The following is a 21052-nucleotide window of genomic DNA, read 5'->3' on the forward strand; positions in this document are numbered from 1 at the left end:
GGAGACAAATGCTGCAGTGTTGACAGAAAGGCAGGTCCTTTCTGTCCAAACAGTGTCCCGCCTGCTGACACTCACCGGGCCCCTGACCACAGAGGGCTGGCGTGACCGCCGACCCCCGCTGCTTGACAAACTGCGCCGGCTCCCCACTCCCTGGACAAACAGACTGGAGCTGGAGGCTGCCCGCCCCAGGCTTCTCACGAGAGAGCAGGAAGCAGAGGCCCCAGGTTACTGAGATCCAGCATCCCACCAAGCCTGGGGCTTATTTCTCTAAAAGGCTGCCCAGGCTCCTTTTGTCTCCCCACTTTTCAGCAACATTTGGTATATAATCTGTGAATGAAAATTAACTGGCTGAGCCCTGCCAGGGTTTCAGGCAGTACGTTTTCCGGAGCTTCTGTAGCAGAATCACTGTAATAAGTGAAGATTCCTGCCGCCTTCCAGCACAGACACACACACTCACACACACACACACACACGTGTACAAACACCACACATCCACACCACACACAGAACACACAAACACATATGTACAAACACCATACATCCACATCACACACACATATACACACACCACACACATATCACTCATGCATTATACACACCACACATAAATACACTACATACACACACCACACATACATAGAACACACATACACACCACACACTCATCACATACAGACACCAAACCACATCACATGCCACACACAGCATATATGTACAGCAAATGCATATACAACACACAAGTACCACACACACATAGATATAACACATGTACACACCACACACACACAAACACCACACACACATCACACACACACCACATACATATATACAAACACCACACATCATACTATACACACATATACACATACACATACAAACATCACACATCTACACCACATACATACACAGAACACACATACCACACACACAGACACCACACACTGTACACATAGACACAATACAAACACCACACACTCATCACATATAGACACCACACCACATCACATGCCACACACACATACTACATATACATGCACCAAGTGAACACACACCACACACACAACATACATGCACACCACACACAGACACATACACACAGACACATACACACACACATCACACCAAATACATATACATCACACATACACACAGCACACACACAAACAAATAACACACACATACACAAAACACACACACATACACACAACACACATATACACACACCACACTTACCATACACACACAGTCTATTAGAATTGTTAAGAGATGGGCTCAGGGATGTGCATTTTAACAACCATCCCTGAGGTGTAAGAGTGATGAACCTCACTTCAACTTCCAAATGAACCAAACTTCAAACCTTTCCACTCTCATGATTGGGGAAAAGAAAGACTTCAGACCAAAAAGGAAACGTGTATATCAGCGGCTCCGCCCACAGTCCGAGCAGTCGCTGAACCCTAAGCATGGCCAAGCGAAGCTGATGCTCCGGGAATGATCACTGTGAGCTCTCAAAGCCCCTTGGTCTGCACACTTGCAGGATCCTCCCATCTCAGGCAAGGCTATGGTTCCTAATGAGGGGAAAAGCGTAGCTAATCTTGGCATCTCAGAAAGCCAGGAAAATACCCTGTAGTCATGAGGTCAGAGACCTTCTGGCGGTGAGCTCACCAGGGCTGAGAGCCAGTGAAGTCTCCGAGGCCTTATCAGGGCCTTGGGACCGCCCCCAGGCAGCTCTACCAGTCCCCACACTGCCCCCTTCCCACAGGGCAAAAACCCAAGTCAAAGGAGAGGCCAATAGTGCAGGTGATTTAATGAAAACTCCCCGAGACAAGACTCTCCCTCCACCCCGACCTCTCAAAAGGTCTATTCATCACTTGAGTGTCTCAGAAGGATGGACCAGTTCTCCCCTCTGGGAAATGAGCTGATAGTTCCCAGCCCTATGGAAGGCCTGGGTCTCCCCTCTTCCCAGGGTTTCCTCCCAAGGCAGGTTTCCTTCCAAAGAGGAGGCTGGATGAGGGGGACCCAAGGTGGTGAGAAGCAGCCAGCTTTGCCCTGGTCCAGGAGTTGGGGTGCAGAATATGTCCTGTTTCCCCAGCACACTCTGGCAAGGGCACCCTCCTGCTACACTGGAAACAGACTACTGCCTTCCTCTGAGAGGGACTCCAGGGTCATAAGCCACCTGGTAGCAATGTCTTCCACCCACAAACAGGGTACCTTTCCCATTTTGTTCCAGTCTTCTTTTAGATCTTTCAGTAAAGAGTCTTAGTGTTCTACTATATAGTGTGCTATTCTTATTGTTTAGTCACTGAGTCATATCCAACCCTTCTGACACCCTATGGACAATATAATCTCACCAGGCTCCTCTCTCCATGGGATTTTCTAAGCAAGAATACTGGAGTGGGTTGCCATTTCCTCCTCCAGGGGATCTTTCCGACCAGGGATCAAACCTGCCTCTATTATGTCTCCTGCACTGGAGGCAGATTCTTTGCCACTAATGCTACCTGGGAAGCCCCTTTATATGTATATTACATGATATTGTCAGTTTTCAATAATAATATGAATACAATTTTTTCTGAAAATTTTACATTATCCTTATGTTGGCATTTAGAAAATGAATTATGTTTTGTAAAGTTATCTTGGGTCCAGCCACTCAATTAAACTATAAGAGTTTAAATTAGCCTGATTTACTATGTTGGATCTTTTTACATCAGTTCAGTTCAGTTCAGTTCAGTCGCTCAGTCGTGTCCGACTCTCTGCGACCCCATGAACCACAGCACGCCAAGCCTCCCTGTCCATCACCAACTCCCGGAGTTCACTCAAACTCATGTCCATAGAGTTGGTGATGCCATCCAGCCATCTCATTCTCTGTCGTCCCCTTCTCCTCCCACCCCCAATCCCTCCCAGCATCAGAGTCTTTTCCAGTGAGTCAACTCGTCACATGAAGTGGCCAAAGTATTGGAGTTTCAGTTTTAGCATCAGTCCTTCCAATGAACACCCAGGATTGATCTCCTTTAGAATGGACTGGTTGGATCTCCTTGCAGTACAAGGGACTCTCAAGAGTCTTCTCCAACACCACAGTTCAAAAGCATCAATTCTTCGGCGATGCAGATAATTAAAATCATGTGTCTCCCTTTTAAATATTTCTCTGTCTTATTTTTCCCTGTTTTGGTTGAGATCTTATAAAATATGTTGAATTTATGTGCTCATGGTAGTCATACAAGTATTTTTTCTGATGATAATGGAAATGATTCCAAAACATCACCTTTAAATATGATACTTGTGTGCATGTGTGCTAAGTCACTTCAGTCATGTCCGACTCTTTGCAACCTATGGACTGTGGTCCACCAGGCTTCTCTGTCCATGGAATTCTGCAGGCAAGAACATTGGAGTAGGTTGCCATGCCCTCCTCCAGGAAATCTTCCCAATCCAGGGACTGAATCCGCATCTCTTATGTCTCTTGCATTGGCAGGCGGGTTCTTTACCACTAGCAACCCCTGGAAAGCTCAAAAATATGATACTTAAACATACATTTTTGTTCTGTCCATCGTTACTCTCAAATGTGTTTCTGTCTTTGTAGAACTGCATACAAATCTTTCTCTCTCTTTTGTAATTCTCAGAAAAAATATGTTATTGTGAGAATGGGCCTTCCCTTTAAGGTTACATGAGTCTTAAAACCTGTGTGAGGACAGTGCCTTTCATAGAGGTAGAGAACTTTGACTGTACTTTTGTACATTTATTGTCATTTTGGGTGCATTCAGAATTCTTCTGATTCAGTTTAATGGACTTGGTTTTCCGAAAAATTCATCAAGTCTAGATTTCCAAATGGATTGATATAAAATTCATATATTGACTCCTCATATTTGAGCACTGCTAAGTCAGCTACTGCTAAGTCACTTCAGTCGTGTCCGACTCTGTGTGACCCCATAGATGGAAGCCCACCAGGCTCCCCCGTCCCTGGGATTCTCCAGGCAAGAACACTGGAGTGGGTTGCCATTTCCTTCTCCAATGTGTGAAAGTGAAAAGTGAAAGTGAAGTCGCTCAGTCATGTCTGACTCGTAGCGACCCCATGGACTGCAGCCTACCAGGCTCCTCCATCCATGGGATTTTCTAGGCAAGAGTACTGGAGTGGCTTGCCATTGCCTTCTCCAGCAATATTTGATCACTCTCTACTTCTAAACCTGAACCTGCTCTCTTTCTTCCCTGATCAGGTTTGCAAGAAGGTTCTAGGCCTGCATAAGGGGTAGGGAGAGTGACCAGTTCTCAGATTTCGTGGATCTTAACTACTAGGTTTGTTTCTCACTTATTTCATGTTTCAACACTGCAAAGGGGAAGGATAAATTAGGAATCTGGGATTAACATATATATGCTACTGTATATAAAATGTGCTTCCCAGGTGGCACAAGTGGTAAAGAACCTGCCTGCCAATCAGGAGACATAAGAGACCCGGGTTCAATCCCTGGGTGGGGAAGATCCCCTGGAGGAGGGCATGGCAACCCACTCCAGTATTCTTGCCTAGAGAATCCCATGGACAGAGGAGCCTGGATTGTTGCAGTCCACAACGTCACAAAGACTCAGACACAATTGAAGCGACTTTACCCACTCCAATGTTCTTGCCTGGAGAATCCCAGGGACGGGGGAGCCTGGTGGGCTGCCTTCTATGGGGTCGTACAGAGTCGGACACGACTGAAGTGACTTAGCAGCAGCAGCAGCAGCATGCATGCATATATAAAACAGATGAACAACGAGGACCAACTGAATACAGGGAACCATATTCAGTATCTTGTAATAACCTGTAATGGAAAAGAATCTGCAAAAGGGTTTATGTGTAAACATATGTGAATAACTGAATCATTTTGCTATACATCTGAAACATTGTAAATTACCTATACTTCAATAAAAATAAGTAATTGATTTTTTAAGGACTACCTTTGTTTTTTAAAAAGGACTACATTTGTCCATTTGTTTTTCTTCTTCTTTCCTCTTGTTTAGGATTATGTTGCTGCCCTTTTTCCAGCATCTTGAGTTAGTACTTGATTCAAATTCTTTTATTGCATGCTTCTTAATCCATGATTATAGTTTGTAAATTTCCCTCCAAGTGCCACTCCGGCTCTATATACTCAGCTCTGCTGTATGGCTCTCCCCTTTCTGTTCACTTCTAAATACACAGAATTTAGTTTCGCTTTCCTCTCCTGCACAAATCCAGTTCTCTGGGGGATAACTAAGCCAGAACTGCTGCTCCTGTGGTCATTCTTCTCTTGCTTAAGTTTCAATCCAAACCATTACTCAAAGATGACGAAATCATGACCGCAAAGAGTCTTCAGGAGGGAACCAGAGCTTGGCCATCTTCTAGGGTGTCCAACTAGCTCTGAGACACACCAGGCAGAGCCCAACAGTCTTTACAGCAGCTCTCAGCCCTCAATCTACAGCCAGATGGGCATCTGTCAGGCTGTAAGCAGGTAGAGCAGGGCAAAGTCCCAACAAGAGCCATGCAGGTACAACAGGAGGTGGTGAGGGCTGGCTGTGGGGGCAGCTGTCCCCTGCTTGCCCAGCCTCTCCTCTCTGAGGGCTGGCGAGGGCTGAATGGGAACCACGCCTGGTTTTCTGGTTCTGATAGTGCTGTTGGCATCTCTGAGCTGTTCAGTGTTGCCTAGGGCCACCGATCATTTCCAGAGCAGCGCCGCAAATCTGGTGTTTATAAGTATGCTGCAAACACATACAATGTGAGACTGATTTGGGAGCTAAACCATATTTTACGGGCAATGCAGTCAGATTCTTCTCACTTCCCCACTGCTCTTTGCATCCTAACACCTCCTAAACTCCACAATTTATGACCCTCTCTCCTTCATATCTCTCGTTTATCATAGCAGGCGGCCTGCAGTCTTTACTTTTGCTCTGGAAAGAGATCTTAGGCTATCATATGTCTTAATGCCCAGACTGCCCTGTAGGTCTCAGAGCCACCCAGAGCATTAACCTTTGAGCCCAGTTCCCTCAACCCCCCACCCACCACTCCATCTGTCATGCAAGCCCCCACAACCTATCAAATTTTACAGCCAGTTTTTCACTCTGCTTAGTATTTGTTGGTCCACACTGCTGAACAATTTTACACAGATGTACAATCAGATTAGAAGGCTTCATATCTATTTGCAATAAATTTGCCTTCTCTAAGTGTTCTCTTGGGTTGCTCCATCAGGTTTTCTCAAACCACCTGGGTCTGCTTATGATTCAACAGACAATCCAACGGGAGGCCCAGAGGCATAGGCCCTGCAACTGCATTTGCAAACACTGGTGCTGGAAACACTTAAGCCAACCTGGCCAAAGAAACTTGAGACTTCTTTTCTGCAACAGGTGGGATGACAACCATGGCTGTCAGGAAACTAGTTATGGGTAATTCATGGGCTGTATCTCGTGGCACCTGGACCTCTTAAGTGTGAGGACATCTGGCAGCTGCTGGAGCCAGTTTCTTTCCAGGTCACTGCAATGCAGGCTGCAGCCTTGACTCCATGAACAGCCAACTGCCGAGGGTCCAAGCAGCTCTGGGTCTGCCCAGGAGGAAAGAGGCCACCATCACAAACCAAAGGAACACAAAAAGTACATTGCATTTGCATAGCCATGTTCATAACAGCAAGATTCACAATAGCCAAGAGGTGGAAGCAACTCAAGTGTCCACCAATGAATAAATAAATGGGCAAATGAAATGTGGTTTATATACACAGTGGAATACTATTCAGCCTTAAATAGGGAGGGTATTCTGACACAGAATGAACCTTCAGGATTTTCTGTTAACTGATAAGTAGTCACAAAAGGAAAATACTATGTGATTCCATCTACACAGATTCCCTAGAAGAGTTAAATTCGTAGAAACAGAAAGGGCTTCCCTGGTGGCTCAGATGGTAAAGAATCTGCCTGCAATACAGGAGACCTAGGTTTAATCCCTGGGTTGGGAAGATGTCCTGGAGAAGGGAATGGCAACCTACTCCAGCATTCTCACTTGGGAAATCCCATGGACAGAGGAGTTTGGCAGGCTACAGCCCATGGGGTCACAAAGAGTTGGACACACTGAGTGACTAACATATACACACAGAGAGAGAAAGTAGAATAGTGGGATCCAGTGTCTGCGGGAAGGGGATAGTGGAGAGTTGGTATGTAATGAGGACAGTTTCAGTTTGGAAAGCTGAAAGACTCTGTAAATCTGTTTCACAACAATGTGAATGTACTGAACACTACTGAACCATGCACTTTAAAATGGTTAAGAACCCACCAACCAATAAAAAAAAAAAAAAAAAAAATCTCGAAAAGAAAAAAAAAATATTAAAAAAAAAATAAAATTAAAGAATTGTAAAATAAAATAAAATAAAATGGTTAAGATGGTAAAATTTATGCTATGTGTTTTTTAATATAATATTTTTTAAAAAGGAAAAATACAAATTCACTGCGTATATGTGATGTGCCTTCAACAGTGCTTGGGGTTCCCAGGATCTTAGAATGACAGCTGCATATTCCAAGGACCTCAACTTGGTAAAAACAGGTCCAGACAGTGTGAAATTCAGCACCCCAAATGCACCTGAACTGCTGCACCAAAGTGTCTGTCCCTGAACTTCCAGATGGCAGTGACCCCAGAGTGCTGGCCAGGGGAGTTTGGGATGTGAAAATCACCCGTGATGGGCTGTGGGGCTAAGGCATTCAGCACAGGTCTCTGCAGCTACAACCCCAAATGACAGGGTTGGAACAATGAATCACCAGCTCCATCTCAACCATGGGGACAAGAAGATGAAAATACTTGTAAAAAGCTAGAGGTTTCTGAAGCGGGGCACCAAAGGCCAGGGAAACAATACTGTCTTCCAGGTCTAGATATTCTCCCTGGTGGCCCTGAGAGGTGGTGAGGTGCCCCCTGATTAGCTCCTTTCCTCTAAGCAAACAGCTCCGGTGGCTGGCAGAGGTCTTCCAGAGAACCGGAGCCATAGTGGCTTCCTAGAAACCATGGGAAATAACAGTGGTAGCAGGGCAGCCCTCATCACCAATGGCTGTTGTGTCTCTGGCTTTGTGAAGGTGATCAGATAAAACCTGGGCAGCAGACCTAGAACAAGAGGCACAGTCAGTTTCCTCTTTTTCCTTTGCTTCTTGGGTGGGGTCCCTGGGAGACAGACAGACATGGGTTTGACTCTCAGCCCTGGTGCTTTGGTTATCTATTACCGGGCAACAAACTACTGCAAAATGTAATGTCTTAAACAACCACATTTATTTTGCTCACAAATCTTCAACTTGGGCAGCACTCAGCAGGAGTAGTTTGGGGTGGCATAGACTCTGCAGACATCTGAATGATCACTCACTTGAACAGTGGACAGTGGATGTGGCTGGGACATCTGGAATTGTGGCCTTTTCTGAGGCAGCTGGACTGTAGCCTACCAGGTTCCTCTGTCCATGGGACTCTCCAGGGAAGAATACTGGAGTGGGTATTCCCATGCCCTCCTCCAGGGGATCTTCCCAACCCAGGGATTGAACCTGCAAGTCTTTTGTCTCCTGCATTGGCAAGTGGGTTCTTTACCACTAGCGCCACCAGGGAAGCCCCGGAATCCAATAACAGGGGTCCTGAAAGAAAGTCAAGAAGCAGCTGCATTGCATTTTCTGATCTAGCCTTAAAGCTGCACGCCATCCTTCCTGCCACTGAAACCAGCCCACATTCAGTAGAAGGAGCTGGAATCCACCGCTGCATGGCAAGTGTGTCCCAGAATTTGCCACTGCTCTTTGGAGAATTACTCCCTTGCTGTCTAGTCTAGTCTAGAGTCTAGTCTCTCCATGTCTTAGCTTAGCTGTTGTGAGGATTATATAGTCAGTGTGGGTGAATCTCCTAGCACAATGCTTTTCTATCAGTGGATGTCTGTTATCAAATGTGCATGTGTGTGTGCATGCTAAGTCACTTCAGCAGTGTCTGTTTATGATCCCATGGACTGTAGCCCTCCAGGATCCTCTGTCCGTGGGATTCTCCAGGTAAAATTATTGGAATGGGATGCCATGCCCTCTTCCAGGGTGTTTTCCTGACCCAGGGATTGAACCTGTATCTCTAACGTCTCCTGCACTGCCAAGCGGGTTCTTTACCATTGGCACTAACTGGGAAGCTCATTATCAAATGTACAATTCCAAAAAGGGGTCAATTAAAGAATATTAGCATTTTGCAAAATAGAGAGTTCTTAAGTACACTAAGCTAATGAAGGGAAAGGATAAAACTAGAAAATCATCTCTCAACCCAGGTTAAGAAGTTTCCTGGACTTCTCTGAAGGGAGACAAAGGCTTTGATTGTTTCTGTCGGGAGAACTGTTGCCAAGTGGGATCCCAGAAAAGAGTCACAGGAGGATGGCTGTGCGCTGGAGAGAGAGGGTCCTGATGCCAGAGCAGAGGGAGATAGGGAGCCAGCTGGAAGATGTTGGGAAATGCAGATGGAGCTAATGAAAGTGTTCAGGAATCAACGTTTTGCAACCTAGCGTGTTTTGTAAATGATCTGCACACCAGACAACGGCCCCAGTGCCCAGGAGAATTGGGGGAGGGCCAGAGAGTGAGATACAGCCCCGAATTTACCGACCAGGAATCTAGGACAGGAGCAGCATCTGGTCTGGGCACTTCAGCTGAGCTCCTGCCAGCTCTGTCAGCCCCCTCTGGTCTCACAATACCCATCCTTCCTTCTTCTGGGCCAGTGGGACAGCTTTTCTGAGACTCACCCAGAAAGAACTTGCTTCCCACCTGTCTAGGGCTCCCCAGGTGCGCAGTGATAAAGAATCCGTCTGCCCATGCAGGAAGTGCAAGAGTTGTGGGTTTTGTCTCTCGGTAGGGAAGATCCCCTGGCATAGGAAATGGCAACCCACTCCAGTGTTTTTTCTTGGAAAATTCCATGGACAGAGGAGCCTGGTGGGCTACTGTCCACGGGGTGGCAAAATCAGACATGACTGAGCATGTATGCCACAGTTGTCCCACCTGCTAGGATCTGCAAAACTACAGCAAGGCCCTAGACTCAGGAAAACATCGAGAAATGGTTCAGAACCACATCCCAGACACACCAGATGGGGAATTTCTGCCCCATGCTCCAGGGGCCCACCTTTGGCAGGGGTGCAGCCTTGCCACCCCTGGGTGCCGAGGAGGATCCGGGAGGTCAGGATTGTCTGGTGGGAGCACCACCCAGTGACTCATCCCCCACGTCTCTGTTTCCCCTGAAGGTACCTCTGCTCTTATCAGCCACCACCCAGTCACTGGCTGAAGGCCAGTCTTGAAGGGGAGTCAGCCACCTGCACTGACAAGAAGCGAGCCGGGCCAGAGAGTGACCAAGTCCTTTCTGCTTGGCTCTGTGAGGCATCTCACGTGTCCCCAAATCAGTCCCCACAGTGTTTCCCTGGGCTGAGTCTCCTGCCCTTTGAGCCTTTGTGAAACCAGGTCTCCAGCCCACCCCTCAGCCTGTGAGTGTTTTCTCTGGGAGGAGCAATAATAAATGCATGTCTCCCTTTTGGGATGAGTTTAAACCATCTGATTGGCTAGTGGGGAAGAGTGAGTTTGCACAGATGGTCTTTACCCTGTCCCATGCCAGACACTCTTCTTATTGTGATCTCACAACCCACCCATCCAGAGGGAGCCCACATCCAGCACCCAAACCTAGGCAGACTTCCAGGCCTGCCTCCATCAGTGGAGTTCAGCAGACATCATAGTGTGTGCTTTCTGAAGCTCTCTCCTGGCTCACTCTCAGACCCTTGGTCTGTGAAACCAGCTGCCTTGCTGTAAGGATGCCCAGGACACACAGGGACATGGGAGGGATTCCTGGGCCATGACTATGGTGAAGTACCTGGCTCGACCAATAGTGTTATCCTTGGGTGTGCCATCTCGGAGCTGAAGCCCCCAGCTGCTGCTGCAGGCCCAGGCAAAGCTCCATTCCCCAAGGAAACGGGGGCCAAAGGAGAAGAGGTTTCCTGCCCCAGAAACTCCAGGGAAAGGGGTGCAGAGGGGCCTCCTCACAGCCTGACCCTTGTGCTAGGCAGCTTGTGAAATGGCTCCCAGTGATTTCTACATTCCAGGATTCCTACCCCCTCCCTGTGTGTGTGTGTGCGTGTGTACATGTGCATCTATGTGCATGTATGCCTGTGTATTGTGTGCAAGCATGTGGGGGTAGGGGTTTGAGTGTTTACATGTAAGCACATGTGTGTGTGTGTGCGTGTGTGTGCAAGCATGTATTTAGCATTTATTTATTTATTTATTTGGCTACATTGGGTCTTAATTGTGGCACATGGGGTCTTTTGTTGTGACATACAAATTCTTTAGCCATGGCACACAGGCTCAGTTCTCTCAACTCACGCTTAGTTGCTCCACAACATGTGGGATCTCAGTTCCCCAACCAGGGATCAAATCTGTATCTGCTGCATTGCAAGGTGATTCCTACCCACTGCACCACCAGGGAAGCCCCTGTCTTGTGCTTTGAATATGTGTGGGTGCACGAACCTGGAGGAGGAAATGGCAACCCACTCCAGCAGTCGTGCTTGGGAAACCCCATGGACAGAGAAGCCTGGAGGGCTATAGTCCCTGGGGTTGCAAAGAGTTGGATACAACTGAAGTGACTGAGCACACACAGGTGCATGCACATGTGTGTGTGTGTGAGTATGCAAGTGTGTGGGGAGCTGAGTGTGTAAGTGTATGTGTACGTGCATGTGTGTGCATGTGTATTTTTAAATGTGTGTGTGTGTTGTGTGAATGTGTTTGCACATATGTGTTTATATGTGTTATGTGTATTGCTGTGTGTGTTTGTGAGTGTGTGTGTGTGTGCGCGTGCGCTACTACTTCTGATGTGATCTACTTCTGATGAATGGAATATGACAAATATGACAGGACACCATTTCCAAGTTTAACCTACCAAGGCTTTTGACTTCAGCCTTGCTCTCACCCGCTCTTGCCCTCCCAGTTTACTGCTTTGATGAAACAAGCTATCACAAAGAAGAGACCCCCATGGAAAGGAACTGAGGCCACAGCCTGTGAAGAACCAGATCCTGCCAACAACCATGTGAATGAACTCGGAGGAAGGTCCTTCCCCAATTAAACCTTGGGATGACCAGAGCCCCAGAAATACCTGCATTGCTGCCTATGAGACCTTGAAGCAAGGCCGCAAGTAAGCTGTGCCTAGATTTCTGACCAATAGAAACTGCTGTAATAAATGCTTCTGTTTTAAGACACAAAGGGTAGGTTAATGTGTTATATGGCAATAGATGATCAAGACAGATTTTAGTACCAGTATTGTGCTGCTACATCAAACACCTGAAAATACAGAAGTGGGTTCAGAACTGGGCAGGGGGGGAAAGCTGGTTGGACAGTGAAAAAAGCTGATTGGCGAAGAATTGATGCTTTTGAACTGTGGTGTTGGAGAAGACTCTTGAGAGTCCCTTGTACCACAAGGAGATCCAGCCAGTCCATTCTAAGGGAGATCGATCCTGGGTGTTCATTGGAAGGACTGATGCTAAAGCTGAAACTGCAATACTTTGGCCACTTCATGCGATGAGTTGACTCACTGGAAAAGACTCTGATGCTGGGAAGGGTTGGGGGCGGGAGGAGAAGGGGACAACAGAGAATGAGATGGCTGGATGGCATCACCGACTCTGTGGACATGAGTTTGAGTGAACTCCGGGAGTTGGTGATAGACAGGGAGGCCTGGCGTGCTGTGATTCATGGGGTCGCAAAGAGTCGGACACGACTGAGCGACTGAACTGAACTGAACTGAAACTGAAGAAAGGCTAAACTGCCTTGAATAGACTGTTAGCACATATGTGGGCTACACTATAGCAAGCACACTGTAGGGACACACTAGAGAAAATTGAGGAAGAGGGAAGCCTTGTTATACAGCAACAGAAAGCTTAGCAACACTGTTACCTCCAGTTAAGTAGAAGGTGAAACTTGTATCCAATGAACTGTGTGGTCTAGCTCAGGAGATTTCCAAGCAAAATGTTGAGTGTATTTCCTAGTTTCTTCTTGCTTTATGAAAGGAAAGAGATAAATTGGGAGAAAAAATATTAAACAGAAAGGAACCAAGACCTTATGATTTTGAAAAGTCTCAGCTTCTTCTAGTTGTAAAAGATGTTAAAATTGAGAAAAGCTTTCTAAGGAACCTTCAAAAATGATCCAGAAATAAAGCCAGTGGTGAGACTGTACAATCTTTTTTAAGACTTCAGAATGATCAAAGTATCAGGGTACTATTGAGATGCGCAAAGGACCCTTTCAAGAGACTAAATGTGGACCAGACATTTCCTCTCAGCTGAACAACAGTGCCTCTGGAAAACTGAAGGAATTCTCCCTCATCTGTTTCAGCAGAAGCCCAAGGCAGAGAAGGGCTTATCTCAAAGAGGTTTGTGGTGGTGGCAATTGTCTAATGGAGATTGTCCCAGTGAAATTCACAGAAGACCCAAAAAGTGTTTGAGAAAAGCAAATATACTTTCAACTTAAAGAGACAGAGACAGAACCCAATAAAAAGAGGCTTTGGGGTCCCCCCTCCCCAATTATACTGGTACAAAGCAGGCAGAGAGATGCTCAGAGGCAAACACCTTTAATCTTTGATGAAAAATTAAACATGACTAAGAAGACAGAACCAAGAGCCACGGGAGTGCTGCCAAGAGCGCAGAGAATTTCCCCCCAGGCGTTGAGACCCAATCAAGGAACTTCTAACATTTGCCCAAATGGATTTCAGAATATCTATGGACCAGTGCTCCCCCTTTTGGAACAGAAATGTCTATACCATTTACCCAAGACTGTCCTTCCAATATGTGCAGTGTGTGTCGGGACAGATGACTTGTCTATTTAGTTTGTGGCTCTGCCAACTCAGAGGAGCTAGACTTAAACAACCACACCTGAGGAACCTCACACACCCTGAACCTTACTCAGATGATGAGATTCTTGACTTTGAGCTATGTGACGAGATTTTTAAGGACCTTGGAGGAGGAACTTGAACCATTGTGGGCCATTGGGCAGACCAGTATAGGCAGCTTCTGAAATCGTTCTTGGTGGTCACCATATCCTGGTATTCACACTCTTGAATAATTGTCTCCCAATGTTTGGGGACTGGACTAGATGCGCTGCTTCTGATGAACAGAATACGGGATACCACTTCCAAAACTAGGCCACAAAAGACTGCGACGTCCATCTTGCTTGAACTCCCTTCCCTTGATTTGCTCCGGTTAATGAAGCAAATGCTCTGTTGTGTTGGAGAAATCTGCATAGCAGGAAACCAAACCTCTGACTGACAGATCAAAATGTATTGAATCCTACCTGTGAGGACCAAGATTCTCCTGGCTTCAAGCCTTACAATGACTACAGTTCTGCCCACACCTTAAGAGTCTCTGAAGCATGGCTCAGCCACGTCTACCCCACCATCATTTGTTCCAGATCCTTGACCTACAGAAATCACACAGTAGTAAATGTCACTGCTACAAGCCACTACACTTGGGGTAATTAGTTAAGCAGTAATAGGTGATTACGGTATCTTCCTTGTAAGGGAACAGGGAAATAATGCGTGTTCCTCATCATCTGTGACCCTCAGGAATCAGCATCTCTAGGAAGGCTTTTTTTTTTTAATTACTGAAATAAATTCAGCATATAACATTGTGTAAATTTAAGGTGCAGAACATGTTAATCTGATGAATTTATTTATTTAAATGTGATTGCTGTAGCAATAATTAGCATCTCTACCACATTACATAATTATCCTTTCTTTTTAGTAGTTAGAATCACTGAGTTTCAGTCTCTTAGCAAATTAGATTATTATAGTACAAAACCATTAGGTATATTCACTATAATGTTCACTAATTTTCCAGAGTTTATTTACTCCTCTACCCTCACCCCTATCGCCAGGTAACCAGCATTTTACTCTCTGTTTTTATGAGTTTGGCTTTGTTAGATTCCACATATAAGTGATATCATGTAGTGACGTCTCTCTCCTAACATACTAGAGTTCCATCTATGTTGCTGCAAATGGAAAGATATCCTTCTTTCTCGTGGCTGAATAATATTCCTCTGTGTGTGTAACACACCTTCTTTACCCACTCACCCGTAGATGGACACTTAGGCTGTTTCCCATCTTGGCTATTGTGAATAATGCTGTAATAAAAATGGGAGTGCATATATCTATTCAATATCTTGTTGTCATTTGTTTTGGGTATATACCCATGAGTGGAATTGCTGGATAATATGAAAGATCTATTTTTACTCTTTGAGGAACCTCCATATTGTTTTAAGAAGGCTTATTTAAAATGAAGATCAAGGGCTAACACAGATCTAATTAGCCAGAATTTCCAGAATGGAGCCCAAGTGATTCTCATGAATATTCACACTTGAGAATAAAGGTATGGGTAATGACTTCTGATTGTTGGAAGGACTGATGCTAAAGCTGAAACTGCAATACTTTGGCCACCTCATGCAACGAGTTGACTCACTGGAAAAGACTCTGATGCTAGGAAAGGTTGGGGGCGGGAGGAGAAGGGGACGACAGAGAATGAGATGGCTGGATGGTATCACCGACTCTATGGACATGAGTTTGAGTGAACTCCGGGAATTGGTGATGACAGGGAGGCCTGGCATGCTGTGATTCATGGGGTCGCAGAGAGTCAGACACGACTGAGCGACTGAACTGAACTGAACTGAATGACTTCTGATTCCCCCACAGTTTCCTAAGGTGGTCCACTAATGTGACTCCTCTAATCCATGCCTGTATCCTTCAGGCCCCCAAACCACCATCATTGCATATCTGGGTGCCACATGCATGAGTTCACTGGCAGCAATGGGTCATCTACCAATTGATACTGGTACCTTGACCAGGCTGAACTTGTGGCTCAAACTCTCCCATAAGGACTGTAGAGATCAATACTGGTGCAGGGAGTGAGGGGAGGAGGGAATCTGGGGGACGAGGGGATGGGGGAAGGGTGCAGTGGGAAAGGTATCCATCTTGGAGAGACAAGAGGCAAAGAATTCTCTGCTTCCTCTGCCTAATGACCACTCTGAAAGCCCCTGCTGTCGGTCCTCGAAAGGGAGCGGGCAGAGGTGCCAGTGGTGAAGCTGTGGCTGGTACGGCCGGTGCCCCAGCGTTTACTTCCCATCCTAGCTATCTTCAGCCCCTTCCCGCCTTCATCCTGCTTTCCAGTTTGCAAGCCCAGCAAAGCACTACCACAGCTTTGGCCTCAGGCTGTTTTCCAGATTAAGCATGTGTGTGTGTGTTCGCTGCTCAGTCGTGTCTCTTTGCAACCCTGTGGACTGTAGTCCACCAGGTTCCTCTGTCCATGGGATTCTCCAGGCAAGAAAACTGGAGTGGGCTGCCATTTCCTTCAACAGGGATCTTCCTGACCCAGGGACCGAACCCGCTGCTCCTGTGGGACAGGCACATTCTTTACTGTCTGAATTACCAGCATGCTAAACAGGGCCAGTTGGTGTCTGGGAGCTAGACCAGGGTACCAACCTTTATCTGAGCTAGGGAGAAAGGCTGATGAAGGGTTTCCACCCACTCCAGGCCTCCAGAAAAGACCCCAGCAGAAGGCAAGGCCCTTTATTCCCTAAACGTGGTTGAAGCAAACATCTAAGGGGATGGTTGGTCCTCAAGCAACAGGCAAACATGGATGGCTATATACTGGAGACACACAGAAGGGGAGTCATGGTCACAAGAAGCAGAGAAGTGGGGCACACCCAGGGAGCCCTCACAGTTCCCCAAAGGTCAGTCTGTCTGCCCTCCTTGTAGTGTGGACTCCCAGAGACAGAGCACCGCAGGACCTGTGTCACATGTAAGGTCATGCAGGTGGCTCTGATGGATTGAGAAGGTCCAAGGCTCTGTGGTCTTGCTTTCTGAACAGTACACACTTCCTTAAAAGAATAACATGGACATTCAATAGCATTAATTGAGCCTATGTGTAAGCATTTTTGAACATAGTATGCCCATGTGTGTATAGATACAAATGTATGTATGCATGTGTGTAGGTTCATAAATGTGCATAAATGTGATTTCTGCTTTGTTGCAGGGAGCTAGGCTTGCAGATTCCCAAGCTTGCCAATCCTAGATGGCAGGCCAGCTGGAGGACAGAAGCCCGCAGTCAGTTCCACCTGACTGCAAAGGGAGAAGGGTGTGAGCACACAACGTGGACCTCAAGTGGAGCCCCACAGTCTGTTTTAGGAAGTCTTCCAGGGGACACTGAGGCAGGCTCCTTGTTGAGAAGGTTTTCCTTAGGAAAAACAAAGGAGTCTGATATCCCTGGTGACCCCAGAGAGCAAACTTCCCTGCTGGCCCGTGTCACCGCCTCTGCTCTGTGCCACAAGAGGGGAAGAAGGCTGTACTAGTCTAGTGGGGGTTCCTTTTGCTAGAGCAACTCAGCCTGTATCCTGAAACATGTGGTGAGGACGTTTTTATTAGCAGAGTGGGTGGAGGAAAGAGAAGGGACAGAGTAGAGAGGGGAAATTTTTTTAATGCTTATCTAGCTGTTTATTTGGCTGTGTTGGGTCTTCGTTGCAACACATGAGGTCATCACAGCAGCACTCACTACCTTTCTTTGCAGGGCGTGGACTCTTAGCTGTGACGTACAGACCCTAGAGAGGCCAGGCTCAAAAGTTGCCGTGAGTAGGCTTAGTTTCCCTGCAGCATGCAGGGTCTCAGTTCCCCAAACGCAGAATCAAACCCATGTCCCCTGCACTGAAAGGCAAATACTTAACCACTAGACCACCAGGAAAGTCCTAAGAGGAAAAACGTCAGACAACCTCTGTGATATACTGAGTTGTGTTTCCCCAAAATGATCTGTTAAAGTTCTAACCCCCAGGACCTGTGAATCAACCTTCTTTGAAAATAGGGTCTTTGCCATTAATCTAGTTAAGATGAGGTCATTAGGGTGGGCCCTAGTCCAATATGCCTGGATCCTTATGCTGCTGCTGCTGCTGCTAAGTCGCATCAGTCGTGTCCAACTCTGTGCGACCCCATAGACGGCAACCCACCAGGCTCCCCCGTCCCTGGGGTTCTCCAGGCAAAAGGGGACATTTGGATCCAGCAACAAACCCCCACACAAGGAGATGCCATGTGAATGTGAAGGAAGAGCTTCAGATGATGCATCTACAAACCAAGGATCAGCAAGTTCCTGGGGCTAGAAGAGAGTCTCCCTCACAGCCCGGAAGGAACCAGCCATTGCCACCATGACCCAGACTTCCAGCCTCCAGAAATGAGACAGTAAATTTCTGCCATTTAAGCTGCTGAGAGAAAAAGCTGACACACCCACCAAGCAAAGAAATGCTTTAAGAAGCAGTGCTAAGCCCTCACATTTGTGCAGACGCCCAGGGTCCCCAGAGCACAGTCAGGAGGCATTGCCTCACACTGACCCACCCTGCCTCCCTCTAGCTCTGCCACTCTGTCTCCACAGGAAAGAGCATGGGGAAATAACATGTCTACACTGGGGACAACCCACTTCCAAAAGTCTCCTATCCAACACTTTTCCCCTTGATTTTTCACCCCTGGAGCATTTTATAGGAAATATAATCCACATGGGCCTGAGCACAGCACCAAGTTGTTAGAAAGAAATATTTTATGTCTATCATGGGCCTCTTTTTTTTTTTTTTTTTTTTTTTCAGAAAAAAGGAAGTCATTTTCAGCCAAGAATAAACAAACTTGACACCACACAGTTTAGTTCTATACAAATCCCTTGACAGCCTGCTGCCTTCGTGGCCCTGGGCCAGACTTCATTTCCAGACTCTTTCGTATTGGGAGAAGATGAGATTGCCTTGGACCACCTACCCACAGGACCCCCCAGCCACCCTCTGGGCCCTGCTCACTTCCTTCTTTTCAGCCTCGATGCTTTGGTGTACACAGCCTGGAGGAGTAACTTAGGTCATGCGACCCGGACACACATTTAATTATACAGGGTTATAGGGCCCATTCACACAACCATACATGGTGATAGGGGCGCCTGATACAATCATATAGGATGATGGGGGCCCTTGATGCAATCATACAGGGTGATGTGGGCCCATGACACACCTATACAGGGTGATGGGGACTCATCTTACAATCATACAGGGTGATGAAGGCTCATCTTACAATCATACAGTGTGATGAAGGCTCATCTTACAATCATACAGTGTGATGAAGGCTCATCTTACAATCATGCAGGGTGATGAAGGCTCATCTTACAATCAAACAGGGTGATGGGGGCCCATGACACAATCACACAGGGTTATGGGGGCCAAACGCAAAATATGGTGAAGAACACGAGCTGTAGATAATAAGGCTGCCACTTAGCCTCTTGAAACCTGAGTCCACATTTGTAAAGTGGGACTGTTGCACCCCACATGGTTGTTGTAAAAATTCAGTAGATCAATGTGTGTGTGGGAGCCTTGCCACAATGCCTGGCATGGAGCAATGACAGACAAGCAACATTACTGCCATGAGAATCCAAGCAAATTCACCCGTGAGAGCACAGAGGGGTCGCTTTTATGTGTTTTCAGTCCCTAGCACCCACTCCAGTACTCTTGCCTAGAAAATCCCAAGGACGGAGGAGCCTGGTAGGCTGCAGTCCATGGGGTCGCTACGAGTCAGACATGACTGAGCGACTTCACTTTCACTTTTCACTTTCACACATTGGAGAAGGAAATGGCAACCCACTCCAGTGTTCTTGCCTGGAGAATCCCAGGGACGGGGGAACCTGGTGGGCTGCCGTCTATGGGGTCACACAGAGTCGGACACGACTGAAGTGACTTAGCAGCAGCAGCAGCAGCAGCAGCACCTAGTGCTATTTCTGGCAAATCGTGGAAATGTTACATAATATCTTTTGAATTAAATAACAAAGAATGAACGGATGAGAGCAAAGGAGTGCTGGCCCCTAACTATTCAGCAGCAATCCCAGTTAATTATGCCTGTACTTCCTCTGTTAAAATGTTATTCCTTTGACATTAATCAGAGTTTTATCTTCCTTTCAAAATGCAACAGAGGAGCTGTTTTTGTTTTTTGTTTTTTTTTCATTTTAGCATGAATGTCCAGGTGTGGGAACCCTACTTTCCAGGAGCCTCCAACCCACTGGATTGGGCAAGAAAAGACAGAAATGAAAACAGTGGTCGGCACAGTGACAGGTTGTATTTTCCAAAGATGGCTAAATAACAGCTCACAACCCACAACCACTCTTATGCATTGTGGCTGGCAGTCCTCAGCCAGGGTTCTAATCCTCTGCATTGGCACCCAGGCTGGCCTCAGTGACTTGCTCATCCAGTAGAAGTGAGGTCATAAGAGGGCTTCCATCTGCCCCGGACTCATGGGATTCTGGCTCTTGGGACCTGGCCACCAGGCTGTGAGAAGCCAAAGCCACAGAGAGAGGCCACGTGTGGGTGGGAGCTAACAGCTGACCACCAACCCCTTCCCCTGGCTTGTGGACTAAGGCATCATCCCCTCTGTGGAGCCTTCAAGTGACTACAGGCCTGGGCACCATTTGATTACAACTGCATCAGAAACTCCTACCAAGGGCAGCTGGGCCACAACACCCTGGCAGAGGGTAACTTTGCCATTTTAAACCATCAAATTTTGCGGTACATTTTTAGGCAGCAATAGTGAAAAGTGAAAGTGTTAGCTGCTCAGTCATGTACGACTCTTTGTGATCCCATGGACTGTAGCCACCAGGCTCTTTTGTCCATGGGATTCTCCAGGCAAGAATACTGGAGTGGGTAATCATTCCCTTCTCCAGAGGATCTTCCCTATACAGGGACTGAACTTGGGTCTCCTGAAGATTCTTTACCGTCTGAGCCACTAGGAAAGCCCAAGCAGCAATAGACAAACAGAACAGTGAGGAAGGCAACCAACAGGAGAAAGAGACAATGAGGGGGAACAGGACTCAGGCCCAGTGGGAGGAAGAAAAGGGTCCCTGAAAAGGGATGAGGGTGCAAGCTTGGATGAGGGAGATAGGAAGCTAGGCACACAGAAGGCGGGGAAGAACATGGGAATAGATGACAGGAGCTCAGCTAAGTGCCCCCAGTGTGGTAGGTGGACAGAACAGACGGCCAAGGGTGAGGGGTTACTAGGAAGGCATATCGAAGCAAGGTATGGAGCAGG

This window comes from Moschus berezovskii, chromosome 7, assembly GCF_049115385.1.
Source record: "Moschus berezovskii isolate FMDL1 chromosome 7, NW_MosBer_1.0, whole genome shotgun sequence".
NCBI lineage: Eukaryota > Metazoa > Chordata > Mammalia > Artiodactyla > Moschidae > Moschus > Moschus berezovskii.